Genomic DNA, 21703 nt, shown 5'->3' on the forward strand with positions numbered 1-21703 from the left:
TGTGCTTCAGTGGTCATGCTCCTTGTTCACTTTCATGTTCCGCCTGTACCCCTGGCTCCCCCTTTTAAGTCCTTAGAAGACAGCAGTAGCAGAATTAGTAGAAGTACCACAGTCTTCGATCTTTCTGATAAGTGCATGGAAGAAACGCTGACGTTTGCTGTCCTCCCTCTCCACCTCGGCTACCACAAAGGGAAAGGCCCCCTGTCCAGTGGACACGTGACTCGCGTGACCTATCGATCATTGGAGATGACTGGCACTCCTTACCCTGCCCCCTTGCCTTGACTACAATAAATAGCAGCGCCTCCAGGCATTCGGGGCCACTACCTGTCTGCCTCCACGCTTTGGTGGCAGTGGTCCCCCGGGCCCAGCTGTCTTTCTTCCTATCTCTTTGTCTTCTGTCTTTATCTCTACGATCTCTCGTCTCCGCGCACACACACGAAGAGAAAACCCACAGACCCGGTAGGGGTGGACCCTACATTATCTCAGCTACAAGGTAATCAAGATATTCATGTGGACTACTGAGTCTTTCGGTGCCCCCTTGCTGTTTTATTTTTGTCCTGCGGCCGAGTGTTTCCCTCACTTCACGCCAACCCAATCTCCGCCGCCCTGTCTTGTCATCCCCATTCTACAGCCCAGCACGGTGTAGTATGGCAGCCGCTAGCCACAGGTATCTAGGGAGCCCTGGAAATGTGGTCAGTTCTAATGGAGCTGTGCTATACACATGAGATTTTGATGGCAGTGGGAGTAAAATTCTCCCAATTTTTTTCTTTTTTTTTTTTTTTTCAGACGGAGGTTCCGCTCTTGTTACCCAGCCTGGAGTCCAATGGCGCGATCTAGGCTCTCTGCAACCTCCGCCTCCCGGGTTCAAGCGATTCCCCTGCCTCAGCCTCCCGAGCAGCTGGGACTACGGGCATGTGCCACCACGCCCGGCTAAGTTTGTATTTTTAGTACAGACGGGGTTTCTCCATGTTGGTCAGGCTGGTCTCCAACTCCCGACCTCCGGTGATCTGCCCAGCTGCCGCCTCCCAAAGTGTTGCTTGCGATTACAGGCTTGAGCCACCGCTCACCCAGGCTTTTTTTCTTTTTTTTTTTTTTTTTTTTGAGAGACAAACTCTTGCTCTGTCGCCCAGGCTGGAGTGCAGTGGCGCGATGTCGGCTCACTGCAGCCTCTACCTCCCGGGTTCCAGCGATTCTCCTGCCTCGGCCTCCTGGGTAGCTGGGATTACAGGCGTAGGCCACCACGCCCGGCTAATTTTTGTATTTTTAGGGGGTTTCGCCATGTCGGCCAGGCTGGTCTGGAGCTCCTGACCTCAGGCGATCCGCCCGCCTCGGCCTCCCAAAGCGCTGCGATTACAGGCGTAAGCCACCGCGCCGGGCTCTTTCATCCTGTCTTTATTTTCTGAGATAGAGTCTCGCTCGGACGCTCAGGTTGGACTGCAATGGCGTGATCTCGGCTCGCTGAAACTTCCGCCTCCCGGGTTCAAGCGATTCTCCTGTCTCAGCCTCCCGAGTAGCTGGGATTATTGACGCGCAGCACCACGCCCGGCTAATTTTTGTGGTTTTTGTATCTTCTGTCTTCTGCTCTTTAGTACCGCATAGAGCCGCAGAAGACTAGTGAGTCGAACAAACAGCCCCTCTTGCAGCAGTTGTTGATCACGGGGCTGCCCCCGGTACTCATCCTGTGTCTCTCGTCCAAATCCCCGCTCCTCCTCAGCTATCACCTCTGCCGATGCTGGTGGTTTCCCTGGGTACCGGGAACCAAACTCTCATTCCCCAGGGGCCTAAGCCCCCCGTGGCCAGGCCCTTCTCAAGTCAGGGTTCCTGCACATTCACAGTTACGGGTGGCCCTGGGAGTAACACCTGGCACCCAAACAGATCACCAGAGTCCACACATAGTCCACCTGCCCTCCCTGCGTAAGATCAGCTCTCCCTCCTCCCGACGATAGATCAGGGTCAATGATCCCTGCCAAGATGGCGACTGCTCCAGCCTGCTGGTCCAACCTGTCCAGCCACAGCTGTTGCTCGAAGGCTTCAAGTTCAATGGGACCCTCTCCCGCTTTCTACAAACTGGTTCCTTTATTTTTATGTTTATTTATTTGGGACGGGGTCTGGCTCTGTCACCCAGGCTGGAGTGCAGTGGTGCAATCACTGCTCACTGCAGCATCCACCTCCCAGCGTCCACCCATCCTCCTGGCCTCAGCCTCTGGAACAGCTGGGGTACAGATACGCCCCAGCCCGAACAGGTTTTCACTAGGTTGCCTGGGCTCTTTCTTTCTTTGTCTGTGTTGGTTGGTTGGTTGGTTTTTGTTTGTTTGTTTCGAGACGGGGCTCCGGCTCTGCCGCCGGGGCTGCAGGGCAATGGCGCGATCTCACCTCACTGCGGCCTTCTGGGCTCAAGCGATCCTCCCACTGTGCCCGGCCTGAAGACAGCCTTTAGAGAAAGAAGCAGGGGGAGTTCTTCCGAGGACAGACAAGATTTCTGGAGTTTGGAAAGGGTGAGAGACTGGGTCAGCGAAAGGAACATTCCGATCTTTATGTTGGGATGCAACGTATAGATACAGGGATGAGACCCAAAAGAGCCGGCAGAGATTTGTCATCGTGGTCGCAAGGCAACTGCCGGTGGCTGATCCCGTAAAGGATACACATACCTAGAGCGGAGCCTAAAGATGCATCAAGCATGACGGGTGGAGCCACGATGCTTGGACTCGAGCTCTGCTCCTGTGCGTTCCGTGATAAATGGCTTATACTACCTGCACCTCAGTTTTTCCCGGGCAAAAAAGGAAGCTTGCTGCCGGTGCGTTGGCACCTGCCTTGAAGTGCCAGCTACTCAGCGGGCTGAAGAGGAAGAAGTGCCTACTAGGAAGACACGTGGACACGTATGTTTACTGCAGCACTATTTACAATAGCAAAGACTTGGAACCAACTCGAATGCCCATGAATGATAGGCTGGATAAAGAAAGTGTGGCACGTATACACCATGGAATTACTAGGCAGCCATAAAAAAGGATGAGTTCATGTCCTCTGCGGGAACGTGGATGAAGCTGGAAGGCCTCATTCTCAGCAAACTCACACAGAAAGCGAAAACCAAACACCGCATGTTCTCGCTCCTAAGTGGGAGTTGAACAGTGAGAACACATGGGACACAGGGAGGGGAACATCACACGCCGGGCCCTGACGGGGCGTGGGGGGCAAGGGGAGAGAGAGCATTAGGCCAAATAGCCAACGCACGCGGGGCTTCAAACCTAGACGACTGGTGGCTAGGTGCAGCAAAGCACCGTGGCACACGTGTACCTATGTTCCAAACCTGCACGTCCTGCACATGTACCCCAGAACTTGGGAGGGGGTGGGGGAAACCAAAAGAGCCGGGGAGAGGCGGGGCGGGAGAGAGAGAGAGAGAGAGACAGAGAGACAGAGAGACAGAGAGACAGAGAGAGAGAGAGAGAGAGAGAGATAGACAGACAGACAGACAGAGACAGACAGACAGACAGACAGATAGAGAGATAGAGAGAGGAGAAGGAAGTTCAATTCCGGGTGGATCCCATTCCTTTTAAAGGTCGCCACCCACTCGACTGCCAAGCCGAGATCCTAAGGACCTCCCCAAAGGAGTAGGTCGTGGCCTTCCCGAAGCGCAGTAGTCACGGTGGAAACGGAAGCGTGCCGCATAAGCCTACCGTCTACCGCCCGCAGATCAGGAACCTCGCGGTACTTCAGGGAAACAGTTAAGTCGAGCCGGCGCGTCACAGGCACTCGGCGTGCAAGCCGCCCCGCAGGTGCTACCGTCTCTTACCTCCCTCTACTTTTAGGAGACGCGTTGTATCCCCGGAGGGGGTGCACCGTTCCTGGAGGTACTGCAATACCAGGTCGATGCGTGGAGTGGACGGAGCAAGCTCCTATTCCATCTCCCTGCTCCAAAAATCCATTTAATATATTGTCCTCGGATAGAGGACGTATCAGATATTAAACTGATAAGAACAGATACTACACTTGATCTTAGCCAAAAGGCCGAGAAGCGATGCGGTCGCCTTCGCGCCCGCCGTCACCGTCCCACTCTCATCCACATTCAAGTCGCGGTGAGAGCCCCAGCCTCGCTCCTTGCCCCATTCCCTCTGTCTCGTCCACAGCGCTATTGACGCCCTTACACTCTCGGGCTGATTTCTCATTCTCCGCCTTTGAAAAGGGAAATCTTACACCCGTGCTTCTTCCGGCGTTCCCGGGCTTTCATTTCGAATTTGCATGCCCCGCCCTTTCACAGAGGGCGTGGCCTCCGCCGTTGACTCCGCCCCCGGGGCCGCCTCTGCCTGGGGGAGCCGGGGCTCCGCTGGGGGCGACTTCCTTGTTCGTACGGAGCCAGCGGAAAGACAGAACCGGAAGGGACTGGGGGCGAAGGCGACGGGGGTCTGTGGAAGAGACCTGTCGGCGGAGAGCGGTCCACGTTTTCCTGGAGAAAGACGAGGCCCCAGGGCAGGAGCGCGGGCTGCGCTGGGCCTTTACTTCGCCGCCCGCGGGCGGGGAGACCGGCCCCGTACCCGAGGGGACGAGGGGCCCATGCCCAGTCAGGGAAGCCGAAGGCCTGGAGGGGCTTCCGGGAGCAGGGGCTGGAGTTCCTCTGCCAGGCAGGAGGCTGGCACCAGACACCCGGCAGAGGGAGGCGGCGAGGGCCCAGCAAGGATTCTCCCCAGCCCCTGTGCCTGCGTCTCCTGCGGCTTCTGTGCGCGGACCGTGTCCTGTGCTGTGTAGGGAAAGCTGCCTCTCTGCTCGGGACGTGGATTCCTTTCCCCTCCTCCTCGCCTGGCTACCTCTGACGCAGGTCGTCAGGACTCCGCTTGGGTGTCACCCGTCCAGGAAGCCTCCCTTAGTCAAGGGCCCTCGGCACCCGCCCCGTATGTGACTAGCAGCCCTCCTGTGTATTTCATCGCGCCCCCGTTGTTTATATCAGCTATTCCACTCACCACCCTTCTGGGCAACCCTTTATCTCCCGCTCTGAGATCCCATCGCTGAGGGCTGGGACCCCTCCTCAGTGCTTATCCCTGTTTCCCCGCGCGAGTCTGGCGCCTGGCGTGTGGAAGGCGCTCAGTAAACGTTTGTGGAGCGAAGAAACGACGCAAAGGTGATGAGCACGACAGACCGTGATGAGCACGACGCAGTTAGGAGGCTGTTGGCCCGGCGCGGGGGAAAAGGGGGAAGGTCGGGCTCGGGGTGGCAGGACCCCAGAGGGCAGGGGTGACTGCCGGGGTGCTCTTGGGGCAAGGTGGGCGTCAAGGCCCCCAGCAAGGTTGGGATAAAGTTTCTCTCCGAGGCACAGACTGCCGCCTGCGGGCTCAGCATTTACCTCTCCCTTCCTCCTTCCTAACGCAACGTCAGCGGAGGGCTGAGGGCTTTACTGCGCATTACCTGGAAAACTTATTTCACTCCACGGCCCTAAGAGGTGGGCCTTATTATTAGCCACGGCCAGGGTTAGGGTGAGGCCACCGCTCCAGGGCAGAATTTCAGGGGGCGCCCACCCCCCCCCCCGCCCTAAATCATTCAGCAATCAACATAAATTATAGTTCAACGCAATATATCTTATCTTGTGGGCCGCAAGCCACCCAGGTGCCCAGGCAAGAGCCTGAAGGCACAAGCTGTTCCAGTATAGTAAAGAAAATAATTAGAATAAGAAAAGTTTTACTAGAGATAGGAAACGGATAGGATTATATCTGACTATTATTAATCATTAGTTTGTAGCATTACTCTTTGTTCTATTACCATAATAATCTCTGTTCTGTTATGATTACCTTGGGGGAAACCAGGCCACACAGAGTTAGGAGCTGAAGGGCCACAGTGAGAGGTGACCAGAAGACAAGAGCGTGAGCCCTCATTCACGCCCAGAGAAGGGCCGCTGGAGGGCTCCTTGGCCTAGCGGTAATGCCAGTGCCTGGGAAGGCCCTGGTTACTTAGCAGGCCTTGGTCTAGCGGTGGCCCCAGTGCCTGGGAAGGCACCCGTTACTTAGCAGACCGAGAAAGGGAATCTCCCTCTCTCCAGGGGAGACAGAGAACGCTCTGCTCCACCACCTCTTGTGGGAGGTCTGACATTAGCCAGGCCGGCCCGCAGTCATCCGGAGGCTTCAACGTCTCCCTGTGATGCTGTGCTTCAGTGGTCACGCTCCTTGTTCACTTTCATGTTCCGCCTGTACACCTGGCTCCTCCTTTTAAGTCCTTAGAAGACAGCAGTAGCAGAATTAGTAGAAGTACCACAGTCTTCGATCTTTCTGATAAGTGCATGGAAGAAACGCTGACGTTTGCTGTCCTCCCTCTCCACCTCGGCTACCACAAAGGGAAAGGCCCCCTGTCCAGTGGACACGTGACTCGCGTGACCTATCGATCATTGGAGATGACTGGCACTCCTTACCCTGCCCCCTTGCCTTGACTACAATAAATAGCAGCGCCTCCAGGCATTCGGGGCCACTACCTGTCTGCCTCCACGCTTTGGTGGCAGTGGTCCCCCGGGCCCAGCTGTCTTTCTTCCTATCTCTTTGTCTTCTGTCTTTATCTCTACGATCTCTCGTCTCCGCGCACACACACGAAGAGAAAACCCACAGACCCGGTAGGGGTGGACCCTACATTATCTCAGCTACAAGGTAATCAAGATATTCATGTGGACTACTGAGTCTTTCGGTGCCCCCTTGCTGTTTTATTTTTGTCCTGCGGCCGAGTGTTTCCCTCACTTCACGCCAACCCAATCTCCGCCGCCCTGTCTTGTCATCCCCATTCTACAGCCCAGCACGGTGTAGTATGGCAGCCGCTAGCCACAGGTATCTAGGGAGCCCTGGAAATGTGGTCAGTTCTAATGGAGCTGTGCTATACACATGAGATTTTGATGGCAGTGGGAGTAAAATTCTCCCAATTTTTTTCTTTTTTTTTTTTTTTCAGACGGAGGTTCCGCTCTTGTTACCCAGCCTGGAGTCCAATGGCGCGATCTAGGCTCTCTGCAACCTCCGCCTCCCGGGTTCAAGCGATTCCCCTGCCTCAGCCTCCCGAGCAGCTGGGACTACGGGCATGTGCCACCACGCCCGGCTAAGTTTGTATTTTTAGTACAGACGGGGTTTCTCCATGTTGGTCAGGCTGGTCTCCAACTCCCGACCTCCGGTGATCTGCCCAGCTGCCGCCTCCCAAAGTGTTGCTTGCGATTACAGGCTTGAGCCACCGCTCACCCAGGCTTTTTTTCTTTTTTCTTTTTTTTTTTTTTTGAGAGACAAACTCTTGCTCTGTCGCCCAGGCTGGAGTGCAGTGGCGCGATGTCGGCTCACTGCAGCCTCTACCTCCCGGGTTCCAGCGATTCTCCTGCCTCGGCCTCCTGGGTAGCTGGGATTACAGGCGTAGGCCACCACGCCCGGCTAATTTTTGTATTTTTAGGGGGTTTCGCCATGTCGGCCAGGCTGGTCTGGAGCTCCTGACCTCAGGCGATCCGCCCGCCTCGGCCTCCCAAAGCGCTGCGATTACAGGCGTAAGCCACCGCGCCGGGCTCTTTCATCCTGTCTTTATTTTCTGAGATAGAGTCTCGCTCGGACGCTCAGGTTGGACTGCAATGGCGTGATCTCGGCTCGCTGAAACTTCCGCCTCCCGGGTTCAAGCGATTCTCCTGTCTCAGCCTCCCGAGTAGCTGGGATTATTGACGCGCAGCACCACGCCCGGCTAATTTTTGTGGTTTTTGTATCTTCTGTCTTCTGCTCTTTAGTACCGCATAGAGCCGCAGAAGACTAGTGAGTCGAACAAACAGCCCCTCTTGCAGCAGTTGTTGATCACGGGGCTGCCCCCGGTACTCATCCTGTGTCTCTCGTCCAAATCCCCGCTCCTCCTCAGCTATCACCTCTGCCGATGCTGGTGGTTTCCCTGGGTACCGGGAACCAAACTCTCATTCCCCAGGGGCCTAAGCCCCCCGTGGCCAGGCCCTTCTCAAGTCAGGGTTCCTGCACATTCACAGTTACGGGTGGCCCTGGGAGTAACACCTGGCACCCAAACAGATCACCAGAGTCCACACATAGTCCACCTGCCCTCCCTGCGTAAGATCAGCTCTCCCTCCTCCCGACGATAGATCAGGGTCAATGATCCCTGCCAAGATGGCGACTGCTCCAGCCTGCTGGTCCAACCTGTCCAGCCACAGCTGTTGCTCGAAGGCTTCAAGTTCAATGGGACCCTCTCCCGCTTTCTACAAACTGGTTCCTTTATTTTTATGTTTATTTATTTGGGACGGGGTCTGGCTCTGTCACCCAGGCTGGAGTGCAGTGGTGCAATCACTGCTCACTGCAGCATCCACCTCCCAGCGTCCACCCATCCTCCTGGCCTCAGCCTCTGGAACAGCTGGGGTACAGATACGCCCCAGCCCGAACAGGTTTTCACTAGGTTGCCTGGGCTCTTTCTTTCTTTGTCTGTGTTGGTTGGTTGGTTGGTTTTTGTTTGTTTGTTTCGAGACGGGGCTCCGGCTCTGCCGCCGGGGCTGCAGGGCAATGGCGCGATCTCACCTCACTGCGGCCTTCTGGGCTCAAGCGATCCTCCCACTGTGCCCGGCCTGAAGACAGCCTTTAGAGAAAGAAGCAGGGGGAGTTCTTCCGAGGACAGACAAGATTTCTGGAGTTTGGAAAGGGTGAGAGACTGGGTCAGCGAAAGGAACATTCCGATCTTTATGTTGGGATGCAACGTATAGATACAGGGATGAGACCCAAAAGAGCCGGCAGAGATTTGTCATCGTGGTCGCAAGGCAACTGCCGGTGGCTGATCCCGTAAAGGATACACATACCTAGAGCGGAGCCTAAAGATGCATCAAGCATGACGGGTGGAGCCACGATGCTTGGACTCGAGCTCTGCTCCTGTGCGTTCCGTGATAAATGGCTTATACTACCTGCACCTCAGTTTTTCCCGGGCAAAAAAGGAAGCTTGCTGCCGGTGCGTTGGCACCTGCCTTGAAGTGCCAGCTACTCAGCGGGCTGAAGAGGAAGAAGTGCCTACTAGGAAGACACGTGGACACGTATGTTTACTGCAGCACTATTTACAATAGCAAAGACTTGGAACCAACTCGAATGCCCATGAATGATAGGCTGGATAAAGAAAGTGTGGCACGTATACACCATGGAATTACTAGGCAGCCATAAAAAAGGATGAGTTCATGTCCTCTGCGGGAACGTGGATGAAGCTGGAAGGCCTCATTCTCAGCAAACTCACACAGAAAGCGAAAACCAAACACCGCATGTTCTCGCTCCTAAGTGGGAGTTGAACAGTGAGAACACATGGGACACAGGGAGGGGAACAGCACACGCCGGGCCCTGACGGGGCGTGGGGGGCAAGGGGAGAGAGAGCATTAGGCCAAATAGCCAACGCACGCGGGGCTTCAAACCTAGACGACTGGTGGCTAGGTGCAGCAAAGCACCGTGGCACACGTGTACCTATGTTCCAAACCTGCACGTCCTGCACATGTACCCCAGAACTTGGGAGGGGGTGGGGGAAACCAAAAGAGCCGGGGAGAGGCGGGGCGGGAGAGAGAGAGACAGAGAGACAGAGAGAGAGAGAGAGAGAGAGATAGACAGACAGACAGAGACAGACAGATAGAGAGATAGAGAGAGGAGAAGGAAGTTCAATTCCGGGTGGATCCCATTCCTTTTAAAGGTCGCCACCCACTCGACTGCCAAGCCGAGATCCTAAGGACCTCCCCAAAGGAGTAGGTCGTGGCCTTCCCGAAGCGCAGTAGTCACGGTGGAAACGGAAGCGTGCCGCATAAGCCTACCGTCTACCGCCCGCAGATCAGGAACCTCGCGGTACTTCAGGGAAACAGTTAAGTCGAGCCGGCGCGTCACAGGCACTCGGCGTGCAAGCCGCCCCGCAGGTGCTACCGTCTCTTACCTCCCTCTACTTTTAGGAGACGCGTTGTATCCCCGGAGGGGGTGCACCGTTCCTGGAGGTACTGCAATACCAGGTCGATGCGTGGAGTGGACGGAGCAAGCTCCTATTCCATCTCCCTGCTCCAAAAATCCATTTAATATATTGTCCTCGGATAGAGGACGTATCAGATATTAAACTGATAAGAACAGATACTACACTTGATCTTAGCCAAAAGGCCGAGAAGCGATGCGGTCGCCTTCGCGCCCGCCGTCACCGTCCCACTCTCATCCACATTCAAGTCGCGGTGAGAGCCCCAGCCTCGCTCCTTGCCCCATTCCCTCTGTCTCGTCCACAGCGCTATTGACGCCCTTACACTCTCGGGCTGATTTCTCATTCTCCGCCTTTGAAAAGGGAAATCTTACACCCGTGCTTCTTCCGGCGTTCCCGGGCTTTCATTTCGAATTTGCATGCCCCGCCCTTTCACAGAGGGCGTGGCCTCCGCCGTTGACTCCGCCCCCGGGGCCGCCTCTGCCTGGGGGAGCCGGGGCTCCGCTGGGGGCGACTTCCTTGTTCGTACGGAGCCAGCGGAAAGACAGAACCGGAAGGGACTGGGGGCGAAGGCGACGGGGGTCTGTGGAAGAGACCTGTCGGCGGAGAGCGGTCCACGTTTTCCTGGAGAAAGACGAGGCCCCAGGGCAGGAGCGCGGGCTGCGCTGGGCCTTTACTTCGCCGCCCGCGGGCGGGGAGACCGGCCCCGTACCCGAGGGGACGAGGGGCCCATGCCCAGTCAGGGAAGCCGAAGGCCTGGAGGGGCTTCCGGGAGCAGGGGCTGGAGTTCCTCTGCCAGGCAGGAGGCTGGCACCAGACACCCGGCAGAGGGAGGCGGCGAGGGCCCAGCAAGGATTCTCCCCAGCCCCTGTGCCTGCGTCTCCTGCGGCTTCTGTGCGCGGACCGTGTCCTGTGCTGTGTAGGGAAAGCTGCCTCTCTGCTCGGGACGTGGATTCCTTTCCCCTCCTCCTCGCCTGGCTACCTCTGACGCAGGTCGTCAGGACTCCGCTTGGGTGTCACCCGTCCAGGAAGCCTCCCTTAGTCAAGGGCCCTCGGCACCCGCCCCGTATGTGACTAGCAGCCCTCCTGTGTATTTCATCGCGCCCCCGTTGTTTATATCAGCTATTCCACTCACCACCCTTCTGGGCAACCCTTTATCTCCCGCTCTGAGATCCCATCGCTGAGGGCTGGGACCCCTCCTCAGTGCTTATCCCTGTTTCCCCGCGCGAGTCTGGCGCCTGGCGTGTGGAAGGCGCTCAGTAAACGTTTGTGGAGCGAAGAAACGACGCAAAGGTGATGAGCACGACAGACCGTGATGAGCACGACGCAGTTAGGAGGCTGTTGGCCCGGCGCGGGGGAAAAGGGGGAAGGTCGGGCTCGGGGTGGCAGGACCCCAGAGGGCAGGGGTGACTGCCGGGGTGCTCTTGGGGCAAGGTGGGCGTCAAGGCCCCCAGCAAGGTTGGGATAAAGTTTCTCTCCGAGGCACAGACTGCCGCCTGCGGGCTCAGCATTTACCTCTCCCTTCCTCCTTCCTAACGCAACGTCAGCGGAGGGCTGAGGGCTTTACTGCGCATTACCTGGAAAACTTATTTCACTCCACGGCCCTAAGAGGTGGGCCTTATTATTAGCCACGGCCAGGGTTAGGGTGAGGCCACCGCTCCAGGGCAGAATTTCAGGGGGCGCCCACCCCCCCCCCGCCCTAAATCATTCAGCAATCAACATAAATTATAGTTCAACGCAATATATCTTATCTTGTGGGCCGCAAGCCACCCAGGTGCCCAGGCAAGAGCCTGAAGGCACAAGCTGTTCCAGTATAGTAAAGAAAATAATTAGAATAAGAAAAGTTTTACTAGAGATAGGAAACGGATAGGATTATATCTGACTATTATTAATCATTAGTTTGTAGCATTACTCTTTGTTCTATTACCATAATAATCTCTGTTCTGTTATGATTACCTTGGGGGAAACCAGGCCACACAGAGTTAGGAGCTGAAGGGCCACAGTGAGAGGTGACCAGAAGACAAGAGCGTGAGCCCTCATTCACGCCCAGAGAAGGGCCGCTGGAGGGCTCCTTGGCCTAGCGGTAATGCCAGTGCCTGGGAAGGCCCTGGTTACTTAGCAGGCCTTGGTCTAGCGGTGGCCCCAGTGCCTGGGAAGGCACCCGTTACTTAGCAGACCGAGAAAGGGAATCTCCCTCTCTCCAGGGGAGACAGAGAACGCTCTGCTCCACCACCTCTTGTGGGAGGTCTGACATTAGCCAGGCCGGCCCGCAGTCATCCGGAGGCTTCAACGTCTCCCTGTGATGCTGTGCTTCAGTGGTCACGCTCCTTGTTCACTTTCATGTTCCGCCTGTACACCTGGCTCCTCCTTTTAAGTCCTTAGAAGACAGCAGTAGCAGAATTAGTAGAAGTACCACAGTCTTCGATCTTTCTGATAAGTGCATGGAAGAAACGCTGACGTTTGCTGTCCTCCCTCTCCACCTCGGCTACCACAAAGGGAAAGGCCCCCTGTCCAGTGGACACGTGACTCGCGTGACCTATCGATCATTGGAGATGACTGGCACTCCTTACCCTGCCCCCTTGCCTTGACTACAATAAATAGCAGCGCCTCCAGGCATTCGGGGCCACTACCTGTCTGCCTCCACGCTTTGGTGGCAGTGGTCCCCCGGGCCCAGCTGTCTTTCTTCCTATCTCTTTGTCTTCTGTCTTTATCTCTACGATCTCTCGTCTCCGCGCACACACACGAAGAGAAAACCCACAGACCCGGTAGGGGTGGACCCTACATTATCTCAGCTACAAGGTAATCAAGATATTCATGTGGACTACTGAGTCTTTCGGTGCCCCCTTGCTGTTTTATTTTTGTCCTGCGGCCGAGTGTTTCCCTCACTTCACGCCAACCCAATCTCCGCCGCCCTGTCTTGTCATCCCCATTCTACAGCCCAGCACGGTGTAGTATGGCAGCCGCTAGCCACAGGTATCTAGGGAGCCCTGGAAATGTGGTCAGTTCTAATGGAGCTGTGCTATACACATGAGATTTTGATGGCAGTGGGAGTAAAATTCTCCCAATTTTTTTCTTTTTTTTTTTTTTTTCAGACGGAGGTTCCGCTCTTGTTACCCAGCCTGGAGTCCAATGGCGCGATCTAGGCTCTCTGCAACCTCCGCCTCCCGGGTTCAAGCGATTCCCCTGCCTCAGCCTCCCGAGCAGCTGGGACTACGGGCATGTGCCACCACGCCCGGCTAAGTTTGTATTTTTAGTACAGACGGGGTTTCTCCATGTTGGTCAGGCTGGTCTCCAACTCCCGACCTCCGGTGATCTGCCCAGCTGCCGCCTCCCAAAGTGTTGCTTGCGATTACAGGCTTGAGCCACCGCTCACCCAGGCTTTTTTTCTTTTTTCTTTTTTTTTTTTTTTGAGAGACAAACTCTTGCTCTGTCGCCCAGGCTGGAGTGCAGTGGCGCGATGTCGGCTCACTGCAGCCTCTACCTCCCGGGTTCCAGCGATTCTCCTGCCTCGGCCTCCTGGGTAGCTGGGATTACAGGCGTAGGCCACCACGCCCGGCTAATTTTTGTATTTTTAGGGGGTTTCGCCATGTCGGCCAGGCTGGTCTGGAGCTCCTGACCTCAGGCGATCCGCCCGCCTCGGCCTCCCAAAGCGCTGCGATTACAGGCGTAAGCCACCGCGCCGGGCTCTTTCATCCTGTCTTTATTTTCTGAGATAGAGTCTCGCTCGGACGCTCAGGTTGGACTGCAATGGCGTGATCTCGGCTCGCTGAAACTTCCGCCTCCCGGGTTCAAGCGATTCTCCTGTCTCAGCCTCCCGAGTAGCTGGGATTATTGACGCGCAGCACCACGCCCGGCTAATTTTTGTGGTTTTTGTATCTTCTGTCTTCTGCTCTTTAGTACCGCATAGAGCCGCAGAAGACTAGTGAGTCGAACAAACAGCCCCTCTTGCAGCAGTTGTTGATCACGGGGCTGCCCCCGGTACTCATCCTGTGTCTCTCGTCCAAATCCCCGCTCCTCCTCAGCTATCACCTCTGCCGATGCTGGTGGTTTCCCTGGGTACCGGGAACCAAACTCTCATTCCCCAGGGGCCTAAGCCCCCCGTGGCCAGGCCCTTCTCAAGTCAGGGTTCCTGCACATTCACAGTTACGGGTGGCCCTGGGAGTAACACCTGGCACCCAAACAGATCACCAGAGTCCACACATAGTCCACCTGCCCTCCCTGCGTAAGATCAGCTCTCCCTCCTCCCGACGATAGATCAGGGTCAATGATCCCTGCCAAGATGGCGACTGCTCCAGCCTGCTGGTCCAACCTGTCCAGCCACAGCTGTTGCTCGAAGGCTTCAAGTTCAATGGGACCCTCTCCCGCTTTCTACAAACTGGTTCCTTTATTTTTATGTTTATTTATTTGGGACGGGGTCTGGCTCTGTCACCCAGGCTGGAGTGCAGTGGTGCAATCACTGCTCACTGCAGCATCCACCTCCCAGCGTCCACCCATCCTCCTGGCCTCAGCCTCTGGAACAGCTGGGGTACAGATACGCCCCAGCCCGAACAGGTTTTCACTAGGTTGCCTGGGCTCTTTCTTTCTTTGTCTGTGTTGGTTGGTTGGTTGGTTTTTGTTTGTTTGTTTCGAGACGGGGCTCCGGCTCTGCCGCCGGGGCTGCAGGGCAATGGCGCGATCTCACCTCACTGCGGCCTTCTGGGCTCAAGCGATCCTCCCACTGTGCCCGGCCTGAAGACAGCCTTTAGAGAAAGAAGCAGGGGGAGTTCTTCCGAGGACAGACAAGATTTCTGGAGTTTGGAAAGGGTGAGAGACTGGGTCAGCGAAAGGAACATTCCGATCTTTATGTTGGGATGCAACGTATAGATACAGGGATGAGACCCAAAAGAGCCGGCAGAGATTTGTCATCGTGGTCGCAAGGCAACTGCCGGTGGCTGATCCCGTAAAGGATACACATACCTAGAGCGGAGCCTAAAGATGCATCAAGCATGACGGGTGGAGCCACGATGCTTGGACTCGAGCTCTGCTCCTGTGCGTTCCGTGATAAATGGCTTATACTACCTGCACCTCAGTTTTTCCCGGGCAAAAAAGGAAGCTTGCTGCCGGTGCGTTGGCACCTGCCTTGAAGTGCCAGCTACTCAGCGGGCTGAAGAGGAAGAAGTGCCTACTAGGAAGACACGTGGACACGTATGTTTACTGCAGCACTATTTACAATAGCAAAGACTTGGAACCAACTCGAATGCCCATGAATGATAGGCTGGATAAAGAAAGTGTGGCACGTATACACCATGGAATTACTAGGCAGCCATAAAAAAGGATGAGTTCATGTCCTCTGCGGGAACGTGGATGAAGCTGGAAGGCCTCATTCTCAGCAAACTCACACAGAAAGCGAAAACCAAACACCGCATGTTCTCGCTCCTAAGTGGGAGTTGAACAGTGAGAACACATGGGACACAGGGAGGGGAACATCACACGCCGGGCCCTGACGGGGCGTGGGGGGCAAGGGGAGAGAGAGCATTAGGCCAAATAGCCAACGCACGCGGGGCTTCAAACCTAGACGACTGGTGGCTAGGTGCAGCAAAGCACCGTGGCACACGTGTACCTATGTTCCAAACCTGCACGTCCTGCACATGTACCCCAGAACTTGGGAGGGGGCGGGAGAGAGAGAGAGAGAGAGACAGAGAGACAGAGAGACAGAGAGAGAGAGAGAGAGAGAGAGAGATAGACAGACAGACAGACAGACAGAGACAGACAGACAGACAGACAGATAGAGAGATAGAGAGAGGAGAAGGAAGTTCAATTCCGGGTGGATCCCATTCCTTTTAAAGGTCGCCACCCACTCGACTGCCAAGCCGAGATCCTAAGGACCTCCCCAAAGGAGTAGGTCGTGGCCTTCCCGAAGCGCAGTAGTCACGGTGGAAACGGAAGCGTGCCGCATAAGCCTACCGTCTACCGCCCGCAGATCAGGAACCTCGCGGTACTTCAGGGAAACAGTTAAGTCGAGCCGGCGCGTCACAGGCACTCGGCGTGCAAGCCGCCCCGCAGGTGCTACCGTCTCTTACCTCCCTCTACTTTTAGGAGACGCGTTGTATCCCCGGAGGGGGTGCACCGTTCCTGGAGGTACTGCAATACCAGGTCGATGCGTGGAGTGGACGGAGCAAGCTCCTATTCCATCTCCCTGCTCCAAAAATCCATTTAATATATTGTCCTCGGATAGAGGACGTATCAGATATTAAACTGATAAGAACAGATACTACACTTGATCTTAGCCAAAAGGCCGAGAAGCGATGCGGTCGCCTTCGCGCCCGCCGTCACCGTCCCACTCTCATCCACATTCAAGTCGCGGTGAGAGCCCCAGCCTCGCTCCTTGCCCCATTCCCTCTGTCTCGTCCACAGCGCTATTGACGCCCTTACACTCTCGGGCTGATTTCTCATTCTCCGCCTTTGAAAAGGGAAATCTTACACCCGTGCTTCTTCCGGCGTTCCCGGGCTTTCATTTCGAATTTGCATGCCCCGCCCTTTCACAGAGGGCGTGGCCTCCGCCGTTGACTCCGCCCCCGGGGCCGCCTCTGCCTGGGGGAGCCGGGGCTCCGCTGGGGGCGACTTCCTTGTTCGTACGGAGCCAGCGGAAAGACAGAACCGGAAGGGACTGGGGGCGAAGGCGACGGGGGTCTGTGGAAGAGACCTGTCGGCGGAGAGCGGTCCACGTTTTCCTGGAGAAAGACGAGGCCCCAGGGCAGGAGCGCGGGCTGCGCTGGGCCTTTACTTCGCCGCCCGCGGGCGGGGAGACCGGCCCCGTACCCGAGGGGACGAGGGGCCCATGCCCAGTCAGGGAAGCCGAAGGCCTGGAGGGGCTTCCGGGAGCAGGGGCTGGAGTTCCTCTGCCAGGCAGGAGGCTGGCACCAGACACCCGGCAGAGGGAGGCGGCGAGGGCCCAGCAAGGATTCTCCCCAGCCCCTGTGCCTGCGTCTCCTGCGGCTTCTGTGCGCGGACCGTGTCCTGTGCTGTGTAGGGAAAGCTGCCTCTCTGCTCGGGACGTGGATTCCTTTCCCCTCCTCCTCGCCTGGCTACCTCTGACGCAGGTCGTCAGGACTCCGCTTGGGTGTCACCCGTCCAGGAAGCCTCCCTTAGTCAAGGGCCCTCGGCACCCGCCCCGTATGTGACTAGCAGCCCTCCTGTGTATTTCATCGCGCCCCCGTTGTTTATATCAGCTATTCCACTCACCACCCTTCTGGGCAACCCTTTATCTCCCGCTCTGAGATCCCATCGCTGAGGGCTGGGACCCCTCCTCAGTGCTTATCCCTGTTTCCCCGCGCGAGTCTGGCGCCTGGCGTGTGGAAGGCGCTCAGTAAACGTTTGTGGAGCGAAGAAACGACGCAAAGGTGATGAGCACGACAGACCGTGATGAGCACGACGCAGTTAGGAGGCTGTTGGCCCGGCGCGGGGGAAAAGGGGGAAGGTCGGGCTCGGGGTGGCAGGACCCCAGAGGGCAGGGGTGACTGCCGGGGTGCTCTTGGGGCAAGGTGGGCGTCAAGGCCCCCAGCAAGGTTGGGATAAAGTTTCTCTCCGAGGCACAGACTGCCGCCTGCGGGCTCAGCATTTACCTCTCCCTTCCTCCTTCCTAACGCAACGTCAGCGGAGGGCTGAGGGCTTTACTGCGCATTACCTGGAAAACTTATTTCACTCCACGGCCCTAAGAGGTGGGCCTTATTATTAGCCACGGCCAGGGTTAGGGTGAGGCCACCGCTCCAGGGCAGAATTTCAGGGGGCGCCCACCCCCCCCCCGCCCTAAATCATTCAGCAATCAACATAAATTATAGTTCAACGCAATATATCTTATCTTGTGGGCCGCAAGCCACCCAGGTGCCCAGGCAAGAGCCTGAAGGCACAAGCTGTTCCAGTATAGTAAAGAAAATAATTAGAATAAGAAAAGTTTTACTAGAGATAGGAAACGGATAGGATTATATCTGACTATTATTAATCATTAGTTTGTAGCATTACTCTTTGTTCTATTACCATAATAATCTCTGTTCTATTATGATTACCTTGGGGGAAACCAGGCCACACAGAGTTAGGAGCTGAAGGGCCACAGTGAGAGGTGACCAGAAGACAAGAGCGTGAGCCCTCATTCACGCCCAGAGAAGGGCCGCTGGAGGGCTCCTTGGCCTAGCGGTAATGCCAGTGCCTGGGAAGGCCCTGGTTACTTAGCAGGCCTTGGTCTAGCGGTGGCCCCAGTGCCTGGGAAGGCACCCGTTACTTAGCAGACCGAGAAAGGGAATCTCCCTCTCTCCAGGGGAGACAGAGAACGCTCTGCTCCACCACCTCTTGTGGGAGGTCTGACATTAGCCAGGCCGGCCCGCAGTCATCCGGAGGCTTCAACGTCTCCCTGTGATGCTGTGCTTCAGTGGTCACGCTCCTTGTTCACTTTCATGTTCCGCCTGTACCCCTGGCTCCCCCTTTTAAGTCCTTAGAAGACAGCAGTAGCAGAATTAGTAGAAGTACCACAGTCTTCGATCTTTCTGATAAGTGCATGGAAGAAACGCTGACGTTTGCTGTCCTCCCTCTCCACCTCGGCTACCACAAAGGGAAAGGCCCCCTGTCCAGTGGACACGTGACTCGCGTGACCTATCGATCATTGGAGATGACTGGCACTCCTTACCCTGCCCCCTTGCCTTGACTACAATAAATAGCAGCGCCTCCAGGCATTCGGGGCCACTACCTGTCTGCCTCCACGCTTTGGTGGCAGTGGTCCCCCGGGCCCAGCTGTCTTTCTTCCTATCTCTTTGTCTTCTGTCTTTATCTCTACGATCTCTCGTCTCCGCGCACACACACGAAGAGAAAACCCACAGACCCGGTAGGGGTGGACCCTACATTATCTCAGCTACAAGGTAATCAAGATATTCATGTGGACTACTGAGTCTTTCGGTGCCCCCTTGCTGTTTTATTTTTGTCCTGCGGCCGAGTGTTTCCCTCACTTCACGCCAACCCAATCTCCGCCGCCCTGTCTTGTCATCCCCATTCTACAGCCCAGCACGGTGTAGTATGGCAGCCGCTAGCCACAGGTATCTAGGGAGCCCTGGAAATGTGGTCAGTTCTAATGGAGCTGTGCTATACACATGAGATTTTGATGGCAGTGGGAGTAAAATTCTCCCAATTTTTTTCTTTTTTTTTTTTTTTTCAGACGGAGGTTCCGCTCTTGTTACCCAGCCTGGAGTCCAATGGCGCGATCTAGGCTCTCTGCAACCTCCGCCTCCCGGGTTCAAGCGATTCCCCTGCCTCAGCCTCCCGAGCAGCTGGGACTACGGGCATGTGCCACCACGCCCGGCTAAGTTTGTATTTTTAGTACAGACGGGGTTTCTCCATGTTGGTCAGGCTGGTCTCCAACTCCCGACCTCCGGTGATCTGCCCAGCTGCCGCCTCCCAAAGTGTTGCTTGTGATTACAGGCTTGAGCCACCGCTCACCCAGGCTTTTTTTCTTTTTTCTTTTTTTTTTTTTTTGAGAGACAAACTCTTGCTCTGTCGCCCAGGCTGGAGTGCAGTGGCGCGATGTCGGCTCACTGCAGCCTCTACCTCCCGGGTTCCAGCGATTCTCCTGCCTCGGCCTCCTGGGTAGCTGGGATTACAGGCGTAGGCCACCACGCCTGGCTAATTTTTGTATTTTTAGGGGGTTTCGCCATGTCGGCCAGGCTGGTCTGGAGCTCCTGACCTCAGGCGATCCGCCCGCCTCGGCCTCCCAAAGCGCTGCGATTACAGGCGTAAGCCACCGCGCCGGGCTCTTTCATCCTGTCTTTATTTTCTGAGATAGAGTCTCGCTCGGACGCTCAGGTTGGACTGCAATGGCGTGATCTCGGCTCGCTGAAACTTCCGCCTCCCGGGTTCAAGCGATTCTCCTGTCTCAGCCTCCCGAGTAGCTGGGATTATTGACGCGCAGCACCACGCCCGGCTAATTTTTGTGGTTTTTGTATCTTCTGTCTTCTGCTCTTTAGTACCGCATAGAGCCGCAGAAGACTAGTGAGTCGAACAAACAGCCCCTCTTGCAGCAGTTGTTGATCACGGGGCTGCCCCCGGTACTCATCCTGTGTCTCTCGTCCAAATCCCCGCTCCTCCTCAGCTATCACCTCTGCCGATGCTGGTGGTTTCCCTGGGTACCGGGAACCAAACTCTCATTCCCCAGGGGCCTAAGCCCCCCGTGGCCAGGCCCTTCTCAAGTCAGGGTTCCTGCACATTCACAGTTACGGGTGGCCCTGGGAGTAACACCTGGCACCCAAACAGATCACCAGAGTCCACACATAGTCCACCTGCCCTCCCTGCGTAAGATCAGCTCTCCCTCCTCCCGACGATAGATCAGGGTCAATGATCCCTGCCAAGATGGCGACTGCTCCAGCCTGCTGGTCCAACCTGTCCAGCCACAGCTGTTGCTCGAAGGCTTCAAGTTCAATGGGACCCTCTCCCGCTTTCTACAAACTGGTTCCTTTATTTTTATGTTTATTTATTTGGGACGGGGTCTGGCTCTGTCACCCAGGCTGGAGTGCAGTGGTGCAATCACTGCTCACTGCAGCATCCACCTCCCAGCGTCCACCCATCCTCCTGGCCTCAGCCTCTGGAACAGCTGGGGTACAGATACGCCCCAGCCCGAACAGGTTTTCACTAGGTTGCCTGGGCTCTTTCTTTCTTTGTCTGTGTTGGTTGGTTGGTTGGTTTTTGTTTGTTTGTTTCGAGACGGGGCTCCGGCTCTGCCGCCGGGGCTGCAGGGCAATGGCGCGATCTCACCTCACTGCGGCCTTCTGGGCTCAAGCGATCCTCCCACTGTGCCCGGCCTGAAGACAGCCTTTAGAGAAAGAAGCAGGGGGAGTTCTTCCGAGGACAGACAAGATTTCTGGAGTTTGGAAAGGGTGAGAGACTGGGTCAGCGAAAGGAACATTCCGATCTTTATGTTGGGATGCAACGTATAGATACAGGGATGAGACCCAAAAGAGCCGGCAGAGATTTGTCATCGTGGTCGCAAGGCAACTGCCGGTGGCTGATCCCGTAAAGGATACACATACCTAGAGCGGAGCCTAAAGATGCATCAAGCATGACGGGTGGAGCCACGATGCTTGGACTCGAGCTCTGCTCCTGTGCGTTCCGTGATAAATGGCTTATACTACCTGCACCTCAGTTTTTCCCGGGCAAAAAAGGAAGCTTGCTGCCGGTGCGTTGGCACCTGCCTTGAAGTGCCAGCTACTCAGCGGGCTGAAGAGGAAGAAGTGCCTACTAGGAAGACACGTGGACACGTATGTTTACTGCAGCACTATTTACAATAGCAAAGACTTGGAACCAACTCGAATGCCCATGAATGATAGGCTGGATAAAGAAAGTGTGGCACGTATACACCATGGAATTACTAGGCAGCCATAAAAAAGGATGAGTTCATGTCCTCTGCGGGAACGTGGATGAAGCTGGAAGGCCTCATTCTCAGCAAACTCACACAGAAAGCGAAAACCAAACACCGCATGTTCTCGCTCCTAAGTGGGAGTTGAACAGTGAGAACACATGGGACACAGGGAGGGGAACATCACACGCCGGGCCCTGACGGGGCGTGGGGGGCAAGGGGAGAGAGAGCATTAGGCCAAATAGCCAACGCACGCGGGGCTTCAAACCTAGACGACTGGTGGCTAGGTGCAGCAAAGCACCGTGGCACACGTGTACCTATGTTCCAAACCTGCACGTCCTGCACATGTACCCCAGAACTTGGGAGGGGGCGGGAGAGAGAGAGAGAGAGAGACAGAGAGACAGAGAGACAGAGAGAGAGAGAGAGAGAGAGAGATAGACA

At 56.0% G+C, this 21703-nt stretch overlaps 3 non-coding genes across 3 annotated transcripts; all 3 read right to left on the reverse strand.

Annotated features, from left to right (window-relative positions):
• Positions 1–3823: 3823 nt before the first annotated feature.
• LOC129533999 (U2 spliceosomal RNA) lies at positions 3824–4014 on the reverse strand. Its single transcript, XR_008680412.2, has one exon. It is a non-coding gene; the product is annotated as a U2 spliceosomal RNA (small nuclear RNA).
• Positions 4015–9903: 5889 nt separating this feature from the next.
• On the reverse strand, positions 9904–10094 carry LOC134758642 (U2 spliceosomal RNA). The gene has a single exon (XR_010134049.1). It is a non-coding gene; the product is annotated as a U2 spliceosomal RNA (small nuclear RNA).
• A 5895-nt stretch (positions 10095–15989) lies between these two features.
• Positions 15990–16180, reverse strand: LOC129534039 (U2 spliceosomal RNA). The gene has a single exon (XR_008680454.1). It is a non-coding gene; the product is annotated as a U2 spliceosomal RNA (small nuclear RNA).
• Between the last annotated feature and the right edge of the window lie 5523 nt (positions 16181–21703).

This window comes from Gorilla gorilla, chromosome 4, assembly GCF_029281585.2.
Source record: "Gorilla gorilla gorilla isolate KB3781 chromosome 4, NHGRI_mGorGor1-v2.1_pri, whole genome shotgun sequence".
NCBI lineage: Eukaryota > Metazoa > Chordata > Mammalia > Primates > Hominidae > Gorilla > Gorilla gorilla.